The 11,433-nt window shown below is 36.4% G+C and overlaps 1 protein-coding gene across 1 annotated transcript in view; it reads right to left on the bottom strand.

Moving 5' to 3' along the window:
* The window catches only part of LOC128249583 (probable serine/threonine-protein kinase clkA), a gene marked incomplete at both ends in the record, with an annotated part of 265,810 nt that overhangs the window by 148,856 nt on the left and 105,521 nt on the right, over window positions 1-11,433 (bottom strand). The window lies entirely within an intron of this gene.

The raw sequence follows: 11,433 nt of genomic DNA, 5'->3' as shown, positions 1-11,433 counted from the left end.
ATCAGTCTGTCTATCTATCTATCTATCTATCTATCTATCTATCTATCTATCTATCTATCTATCTATCTATCTATCTATCTATCTATCTATCTATCTTTTCACATCAAATTCTTGATCACAAAGTCTCCAGACTCACACTCGACCACTGTTAGAAAATACAGCAAATCTGGACTCATCAGACAATATGACAGCGTCCCAAAATGCTAGTGGCCTCTCCACCATCTCACTAGCCCAATCTTTTCTCCGCCTGATGTTGGCTGGCTGAAGAAGTGGCTTCCTTCTTCCTCCTCTGCCATAGTAACCAAGTTTGTCGAGATACCTGACAATTGTTCTGGGACTGACATCAACTTGCTCTGCTATGCCAGAGGCCTTACGACGAGGATTATCCTCCACACTTCTCTTAGCAAAGCAAAGGGTCCTGTCAGGGGGCCCTGGTTGATCTGGGCGAAATGATGTGGAATCCTTTCCCACTCTGATGAATTGCACGATCACTTTATTAACTGTAGAAAGCAGGATTCCGAGGCTTTCTGCGATTTTACGCTATGCCCACCTTCAGAATGACCCACAATACGGCCTCTTTGAAATCCAGACGGTTCTAAGGCTTCTTTTGTACATGGCATGATTAAACGGTTACATATAGAACCTGAAACATCAAAATATCAATAAAAGATATAAATCTTTAGCAGTTAAACATAAAACGATGTTTTATGGGGTGTCTATTTACTTCTGTCATATCTGTGTGTATGTATGTATGTATGTATGTATGTATGTATGTATGTATGTATGTATGTATGTATGTATGTACGCATTTGCATATATAGCATAAATGTGTAGAAGTAAAGTGAGGTGGCTTTTGTACGCTGCTGGTAACATGTAAGCCAGTACAACCTGTTGCATGGTCAGGCCGTCGGTGACTAAATCAGCAACCCCATCAATCTTGCTTGCTGGACATCCGGCAGAATGAGAAACCAAACCCTACAAAGAGTCAAAGAAAATTATGCGAATAATATTCGTCATCTTTATAGCACATTCGATCTTGGAACTTCATAAGAGTGAATAAAATAAAAGAATAGAAGAGGGAAGAGGAAAGAACGGGGCCTCGAGATGAGGAAAGAAGGTTTAATAAATTAAGACCCTACCATTTTGCAGTGTAAAGCTTGAAGTCGATGAGCAAAGGAATAAACTAGCAAATAAACTAGAAAAATAATTGGTAGGTTAATCTTTCTTTATGGGTGCCGAGGTGTATAAATAATAAGAAAATTAAACTAGTACTTAAGTATAACAGGATTCGTTAATAAGTCTAGAATAAAGAATAGTACTTATGATTTCGTAAACAGAGCCAACGAAACTTTCAAAAACACTCGTAAAGTTGCTACAATAGTATACTTATTGATATATTCTAAAGACCAACCACCCGTTATTCGTAATAGAATTGACCAGAGTCTAGCCATCTCTATAATTGGTCAGTTAAATTTAAAACCAAGGGCAGTCTAAAATCGTTATATAGGGTAGATGTAAATAAATAACTAAATAAAACAGTAAATAATAAGTGTAGGGAGTAGTCTATGTCATAAGTGGCGTAAGGCCGCTTGTGTCAATACACCATCCCAACATAAATACGGGCAATCGTACGACAGTAAATAACAGTTAAGGGGAGACTACCGTTAGGGAAGGTAGTTGCTAGTGCATTTACCTTCAATTATGTTAAATCTAACATCTTAAATAGCCAGCATAGTTCCAAGTGGTGGTTATACTAGACGAACAAGTAAATGTCTAAACGTTCCTGAGTATATTCTGCCTATTAGACATATGAGAAGGCAAAAGCACAAAACCCCAAAATATTTAAATGATTACATATTAAATCACTTGCTAATTACTAACATGGTTACAAGTTCAGGGTCCTACTACAGTTCACTGCTTGACATATATTATTATTGAAATTATATTGTTCATATTACTAAACTTATCGTTATATTAACCCTTGCTTGGTTGCAACGATATGGGGTTGACCACAAAATTTCACTTCCATTCATACAGAATATGCCTAAGGGCAATAATAGCTCTTAGGAAAGCATCTACTGCAGTGCCAAGTACAAAGAAATACAATCTAGAGATGTGTGCAGTTAATATTAAGTTGTTAAAATTAAGTTATATAATACTGGATGGGGTGTTCCTAAATGGGTAGGTCTAATGGGGTCCACAATAAATGGAGGTAGACCAGTATGCTGCCTGAAAATTAGGTCCAGATTGAAGCTGATAAAAACAAGCTAACCCACGGTGTAAAATGTGTAGTTAAGTAAAATTAGTTACATATACAGCCATAGATGAGATGGCGGGTATAGGCTTTCATAGAGGGGGATTAATTATTGGGGTTAAGTACTAATGCCCTCTGTATTCTAAATTAGGTTCATAGTTGAAAGAACTTGCTTTATTAAAGGGGGTGAGGAGGTTATATTAAGAAGAGATAGCTTATTAAATATATATATATTATGTACTTAGTTGTTATGGGTGAGGTGGAATTTAAACTCGGATATGTTGGTGAAGGGATATTGCTCTTGGATCTCCCATAAGGGACCCAAGTGTGTAATACTATTAAGCTAGCTTTAATTTAGGAGTTGATATATGCCCTCATTCAACATCGAGAACTACTTTTCTGTGGTGAATGGCTCTGGGTGCTATTTGTGGGGATGGTGCAAAGGGACTCTCTTGCTATTTATATTTAGTAAAGATAAACTTACCCTTGTACAGGCAGGCTGATTTCTCTCTTTCCTCAAGTTAAGTAATGGGTGTTGTGCCGCTAGTATGAAAAATTTTTCATTGATACAGAGATAGCATTTCTTATTTTTTTACATTGTGCGGAGGCGAGGATATTCCATTCTAAAGTGAATCTAGTATTTTTATCTTTAAGTTCCCAAATATATTTACTCAATCCGGTCGAGTTAGTCTTATTTCTATTTCTGAAAGAGTGTTGGAGTGCGGATAGTCTTCGTTTCATTTGATTTTGGGTAGCTCCTATGTATATTCTTTTACTAAACTGTGTTGTGACAGTGCAGTGGTAAATTACATCTTTACTTTTACAGGTATTTGTAAGGGCACAATTATCTTTATTCCTACAGTCACATAGATTGTGCTGTGGTGGGGAATTACTTGTTGGTTGGAAAGTGCTAGGTCTATCAAAGTTGATAGGGTTATTATGGTTCTGAGTGTTACCTTTACTAAATTTAAGGTGGTTATGGGGTTTAGTATTTTTATTCTTACTATTACTACTGATCTTGTTATTGTTGCTCCTACACACACACACACACACACACACACACACACACACACACACACACACACACACACACACACACACACACACACACACATACAAACACACACACATACATACAAACATACACACATGCTCATTATATTTATATCGGTCCATAGACTTGTATACATGTGTGCGCTTGTGTGGGTTAATATCAATATAATTAATAGGTGTATGTATGTATGTATGTAGTTATGTATGTATGCATATATTTAAGTATTTCTCTAGGTAATTATATATATGTGTATGCGTGAACCAATGTATATATGTATGTGTATGCGTGAACCAATGTATATATGTATGTGTATACGCACGTATATTATAAATATATTCTATGTCGGGAAAAGAAGGACAGGGCGAGAACTAGGTAGAAAGTTCAAAAATATAAATATAAGGAAGAGAAGAGATATGGTGACATATGAATGTAAATAAACTGCAGAAGATATAGAAAATGCTTAAAGGAGAAGAGTAAAAGAGAACGACTGAGAGAAGAAGAGATAGAAAAAAATAGGAATGAAACTATGTGAAAGAAAGAGGAGGAAAGTGAGACAGAGAGAAAGAGAGCCAGAGAGGGTAAGGGAGAGGGTGATAAAGAGAGAAAAAAACTATTAACAAATTGTGAACGGAAGAGTAAGGAGATGAAAAAGGGAAAAATTAAATGCGATCTCTCCACCTAAAATAGACGAATAAATAAAAATTAAGAAATAAAATGAAATAAAAGAGAAAAACATAAAAATGAAATTGTGACTAAATTCCTAAATTCCATCTTTATAGTGTCGCAGAAGTGCGGCATTTCGGTACCAAATTTGCGAAAATGTCTTGGAACACGAACGTGACATCTTACCCATATGAACTAGGACAAGCTTTTCTGCTATTCATGTTTGGCTGTTTACGTATGCAATAGACGCGCGTGCGAACGCGTATGGTTGTGTAAGTGTATAAAGATGTTTATACGTATGCTTACGTATACTTGTCTGTACGTCATAGTGAAGTAGGCCAGTTTATTTTTAAATCACAAAACAAGTCTGCTCTGATAACCTAATAACTTTCAAAATTTGTAGGACCAAATAAAAATAAATAATGAATAAATAAATGAAAGGTACACAAGGAATCTTGCACTTCACATATGTTTCGATTATCTTCACTTCTTTTTCTTGAGCGAAAAGAAAAATACTATATATTTACTTGTAATGAGAGATAATGTTTCAGATATGACTCATTACAGAGTCTTGCTTCAAACAATTCAGAGCTGTGTCATCTGTTGCTATCCATTCGTCTCACGAGGTCCCGATCTACACTTTGTCTGCACTCGCTACGGTCAAGTTGGCAAAGTAACAGCTATACGAAGAGATCTTGATCGACAAATCGACAAGTTCTACTCATATCTACGCGACTTTGCCAACATTTTCTTTAAGAAGAGAGACTTCTTTTTTTTTTCCTATCTAGAAAACAGTGTCCTTCACTTGCTTCTTTTAGGCTAATATAGTTCTTTATCATTTTTCTCTTCACGTCACTCTTGCGATCAAATAAAAAATGATTGTCACACTTCGCATAGAAATTTAAACAACACCAGCAACACCAACAAGAAACATTTTAAAGAAAAATATTTATCAACAATTATTGTTTGCTCCATTTAATTAATCATACTCCTGAATAAAATGCCGTTGAAGATGCTCAAACATAAGTAAAGATTTTCGTCACTTAGATTATAATATTTTAAAATTTGTAACGCGCTGCTTGAGAGAAAAAGGGACAAAACACGAACATATCACCTTAGCTCAAACCCTCTCCACTCACTTCTCTCCGACCTATTGTCCCCTTTTCGTGTCAACTCTTTCATACTTTTTCGACGTGATATAGTGCACTTGAGCACTGTCAGTGAAAACAGCCTTGCAGTGTTTCTTCCGGTTCGCAAAGTTCTGAGTTCAAATTTTATCAATGTCAACTTTGCCATTCATTAATCGAGGTCAATGAAATAATGTATCAGACAAATACTGGGAGGAGAGGATTCTATGTAAGCAACTTGTCCCTACATTCAAAATCGGTGGACTTGTACCCACATTTATAATGATAACAATAATAAAACATATACAAACATACACCCCTCCCACACACACACACATATATATATATATATATATATATATATATATATGATGGGCTTCTTTCAGTTTCCATCTGCCAAATCCACTCACAAGGCTTTGGTTGGTCCGAAGTTATTGTAGAAGTCACCTGCCTAAGGTGCTACGCAGTGGGACCGAACCCGGGACCATGTGTTTGGTAAGCAAGCTACTTACCACATAGCTACTCCTGCTCCTATCTGTAGACTAATACATTCTTTAATTCTGTTATTCGTTCCTGCCATTGGAAGACAACTGTACTGATGGATCTTCTTGAAAGATTTTTAGTCGATCGAATTAAACTCAAGTCTGGTAGTTAAGCAATCTGATCTGTAGCCACATCTGCTTTACGTTGGTGTAAACAAACTAACATTGATTGTGAGGACATGTGGTGGTGGGGGGAGCAGAAATCCAAGTACGCACATTTATGCACTCGCGTACACACACAGACACAGATACAAATACACACATGCACACATATATATACATATACAACAGGTTTCTACACGGTATACATCTATCAAATCCACTCACTAGAGATCATTCAGTTTTGGGCTATAATAGTAGAAGAAACTTGTCCAAAGTGTCAATCAGTGGGAATGAGTCCGAAGCAAATTTCATAACCAAACGGTTATTAAAGGAAATCTGTGCCATATTTTAAATGAAATAAATTAAGACGGTCCGACATAATGTTGCTGTCACTCGTTGAGACATTGGAAGTCTCTGTAAAAGTATTTAAAAACATTAAACGATCGAATTAGAAACCTTAATGTGAAGACGAAAAAATAACGATTAGTTCAATGAATAATATTATTTATAGACATCGTGCATGTACGGGAGACGACTGTTGATAACTTCTAAATTGTTTCGGCCTTGTTAGAACTTTTCAGCAAATACATTTCCCCGTATGAGGTGAAGTAGTGATGAAAGGAAGTAGATGTGAGCAGGAGTATCTGAAATATTGCCATATTTGTATTTAAAAAAATCCTGAACTTTAATTACTCAAAGACGACAACGAAATGAACGATAGTAGTTAAGTTTGTATTAACATATTTAATGTTGTGAGTTACAAATAGCTTATTAAAGAAAACATAGGGTATTAAATTCAATGACTGACACCTATGTATTACTACGATGCATACATCTTTTGCGTCAAGCTAAGGTAAGTAACTCAAAGGAAAGAACAAGAAGACCAGAGAAAAGTGAAAGAAAAAATTTAAGGGTTGGAAATGGTAAATGGGTGCTGTGATGGCGTTGATGATATTTTCTTCTTTGCTGCTGTTGTTTCTTGTTAGTAGTTTTAGTGGCGCAGACCCTGTCGCCCTATGCCAGATATTTACGATAAAGAGCATGCGTTGAATCATAAGGTATAATAATTTTGAATAAAATTTTAGTTCACAAAAATAACTTATTCGCTGTCGGATCTCTATTAAGAAAAAAATAAAACAAAACAAGATAGAACAAATAACAAAAAACCCACAAAGAAAAACACTTTTCCACCAACATCGTCGCCTAAACAAATCTATTTTCGTTCTCAGTGTATGTATGCATATATGTTCAAGCGTGTGTATGTGCGTGCGTATGCATACGCATATTTGTTTGCTTGGAGAGTGTTTGGGAATGGATGAGTGAATTTAATGTTGCTCAAAGGGATTCCGGAACCATTATATATATAGATATATAATGGTTTCAAGTAGGAACTGAAACTACATTACGATCTTGTCTTTCCAGAATGTCTTTCTCTACCTAATTCACATCTTGGTGCATTCCCTTCGATACATTTGTATACATTTCCGTCTGCCCGATAAGTATAAGTCAATTCGACTTATATAATAATGCCCTAGTGGCAACATAGGCACAAATACACACAGTTGATTCCCCTGGAGCTGTGTTTGAAAACACTTGCCCAAAAACGTCGTACAATGAATCTGGTCGCACATATCATTGCGAAGTGAACTTTTTTGCTGTACAGTTATGTCTTCTTGTCACAAATTAAATGATAATGAAAAATTAATATAAACTACATGGGTAGGTTTTTAAACATTCTGTAACCATATGACCTCTTCTTTCCTCTTTACTTGATTAATTAAATTGTATTCACTCTTAACTTACATTCTTCTTCTTCTTCTTCTTCTTCTTCTTCTTCTTCTTCTTCTTCTTCTTCTTCTTCTTCTTCTTCTTCTTCTTCTTCTTCTTCTTCTTCTTCTTCTTCTTCTTCTTCTTCTCTGTGTCTGTGTCTGTCTGTGTGTCTGTCTGTCTCTATCTGTCTCTGTCTGTCTGTCTCTCTCCCTGCCCTCCCTGCCCTCCCTGCCCTCTCTCTCCCGTGTCTTCTGAAGATTTACTCGCTCATTAAATACTGCGTTTCGAAAAATGGTAAAACATAACGAAAGACTTTGTAGCTTGAACAAGATAAAACAAGAGAAGAAATAAATCTGACAAATCTGTTTGCAAGATTGGCAGCATAATAGTTACCATTGCATCATTGTTTCCGTGTTTCAGTTTCGTGGGAAGGGAAAAATAAAAACAAGTTACAGTAATAACATTATTTCCATAATGAAAACTGACCCTCTCCAGCGTTGACCTAAACCCATGTATTTAGTTAAGCTAAATACTAGTAAACCTACACTATAAAATTATAAATGTTTTATTATCGTCTTTAATGATAAACTGAAACGAAAATGTCCATTGGAAACATTAAAAACGGTTCTCTTCTACTGCTACTGCTTCTTTTCATTAAATGTAACCAAATAAAAGTTGATTTCACCTCCAACACACCTTTAATTAGCTATTTATATGCTAAAATATGACAGAGTAGGTTGATAGGCTGATAATTTCATTGTAATGAACATTTTCTCAGCAAAACATGATTTATATATATAATTTAAAGACACTTCATTCCCATTCTAAAAGAATTCTTACAATGAGTGATGTATATAAAACGCATGGAAACAGACTTAGTTGAAATTGTAACTTTAAATTAAACAGGTTTATCTAACGATACAATGGAACTTAATTTGTTCGGCTACTTGTTTCAACAAAACCAACACCATTTATTTAAATTCATATGTCTATCTGTCAACGTATATATGTTTATATCTATCTATCTATCTATCTATCTATCTATCTATCTATCTATCTATCTATCTATCTATCTATCTATATCTATCTATCTATCTATCTATCTATCTATCTATCTATCTATTTATCTATCTATCTATCTATTTATCTATCTATCTACATATAGTTCAAATTTACAGAAGAAAAAAGACGAAGACAGGTGAGAGAATAACAAGCAGGTGAATTAGTTTAACGTTTGGTAAGAATGGAAAAGTCTTTGACGTTTCAAGCGTATACTCTTCCACAAAAAGGGTTGAGAAAAAAAAAAACTGACAGAGAATAAAATGTGTAGAGATTAACGGTTTTAACATGATGAAAATAAAATCTACACACACACACAGACACACACACACACAGACACACACACACACACACACACACACACACACACACACATACACACACACACACAAACACACACACACACACACACACGCGCACACATGTATAAATTCTATTTTCATCATGTTAAACCGCTAATTTCTACACATTTTACTCTCTCTCCGTTTTTCCCCCTCTCAACCCTTTCTGTCGAAGAGCGTAGGCTCGAAACGCCTGTAAATTTGAACTATACATACACACATACATACATACATACATACATACATACATACATACATACATACGTACATACATACATACATACAACTCTGTACAGTAGTAGAAATCAGCTGTCCTGCGGATGTCAACATCCCTCTAAAGATTAGAGAAAAAGAGAACAACTACGCCGAGCTACTGAGAAATTTGCAGATACTCCACCCAGACTACAAGTTCAGATTCATACCCGTGATTGTTGGGGCATTGGGATATGTAACGAACTGCCTAAACAAAAACCTGGAAAAATTAAGGTTCTCAAAACCTGAAAGAAAAAGGCTGATTAGAAGACTACAGATTCAAGCCATCAATGGAACTGTAAATATATGTAAAACTTTCCAAACATTTAGCATATAAATACATATGCATGCATCTAAAACGCATCCATAAAACAAACATACAAATCTGCGCATACACTAACACCAAATACTGCACACACACACACATGCACAAATACCTAGATGATGTTGATAAAAGTTCCAATGAAGGAGCCTTGAATCTATGTTAGAGTCCGGCTCTTTCTCTATGGACAAGAAATACAGAAATGAAACTGATTGATATACATACATACATACATACCTATACATATATATACACACACATACATATGTATATATATAGCAAAATTTAATTCATTTTATGTTACGTGTAATGGATGTGTGTGTGTGTATGTGTGTGTGTGTGTGGTCACTCTTACTGCCACTTGTAACATACGCCAGTACTTGCCATATTGTGAGCGACTAAACCGGCAATCGTTGGACAAAGTGAAGGACGAAAAACAAAATGTTTCAAAGGACGGATTTACTCAGCAGAGTCAGCTGTCAGCCATCAACTGAGAGAGAGAGACCCCTAATCTTTGTCTAGGCATATCTGTCAAGGAAACAGAAAACTTTGACATAATACGTGCAACTTCATTTGCATCCAATGGTGCAGACGAGCTCTTTGGGGGACAAATGCATGGATTGTTTCGAGATTGGTACTGGCCCCATAGAAATCTTTTCATCACTTCAGAAAGTTACAGAAAGAGATTTAGCTTAATTTTTAGTATGTCTATTACGTGTTGCATAATATGTCTGGCAATAGACGACAAAGGCAAAATATTCATTGAAAAACTCTATGATTTCCTAAACATCTGTTGCAAGAAGCATCTATTATTGCCACATCTGTGTAAAAGAGTCCAAGCAGGACTGTACAATCACATCTGTCCTTAAGTGAACAGTCAAGCGATGTCACTGCTTGAAATCGAGGCACGGCGAGATGACCGAATCGTTGGCACGGTGGACAAAATGCTGAACGGTATTTTTCCCAGCTTTACATTCTGAGTTCAAATTCCGCCCAGGTTTACTTTGCCTTTCATCCTTTTGAGGATGTAATCAATCAGCCCCTTGCGCCCACAATGTCTGACCTTCTGCCTAAATAAGAAAGAATATATAAATATACATGATGGTAGCTGTCCACACGTGTTCGAGGAAGACCGTTACTGATCATTGTCCGTACAAAGTGCCAGCAATGCCCGTAGATGAGGTTATTGCACCAGTAGTCGATTTCGCCGGGTTCGCACCGGCAGCTTTCAAGCTGGACGCGGTGCTCTCCAGCTCGACCGGGCATCGAATAGACGCCTTAACGGCGATTGCACAACTCGTAATCCTTGCACAGCACTCTATAGGCGCTCTCCATCCAACTAATATGATGTAGAGAGACTGCAGGACAATATATTCAGTGTCAAGATGGGTCACAGGTTCGAAAATGTGGGAGCGCCATGTCTCGAGCGCAAGCAAAAGTTCCCCAAAATCTTCAATGCCATTCCATGTATATTCGGTTTTACATCAGAGAGAACTTCTGTTAGATGTATGCTTTAGCAAAACCTAAGGGTTACCCCAACCCCATCGTCTTACATGACGCCAGTCACAAATTGGAATTTCTGTGGACCTGTGCTATTGCGAGATAATCATTGAACTTATCCCAGTTTAATCCGTCCTTTTGACAGGTCTTGCCTTTAGTCCTGTTGGGTTTCTAGCAACCCTCTTCGCAAGGTAAGCCTAATAGGGGTACCATTTTTGTCAAGTTTCTTGTAAGTTCTCTAACGAGTGCTAATGGTAACATGGGATCCAGTACAACATGCTGCATAGTCAGGTCATCGGCGACTAATATATGCGTGCGTGTGAGGGTGTGTGAGCGCGTGTGTATGTGCATGTGTGCGTGTGCACACCTTGATTTCATGTACTCTATACATGAATATATAAATATATGTATGTATGTGTATATATATATATATATATATATATATAT

The sequence above is a fragment of the Octopus bimaculoides genome, chromosome 16 (genome assembly GCF_001194135.2).
Source record: "Octopus bimaculoides isolate UCB-OBI-ISO-001 chromosome 16, ASM119413v2, whole genome shotgun sequence".
Taxonomy (NCBI): Eukaryota; Metazoa; Mollusca; class Cephalopoda; order Octopoda; family Octopodidae; genus Octopus; species Octopus bimaculoides.
This window is presented reverse-complemented; position numbering and strand designations above follow the sequence as displayed.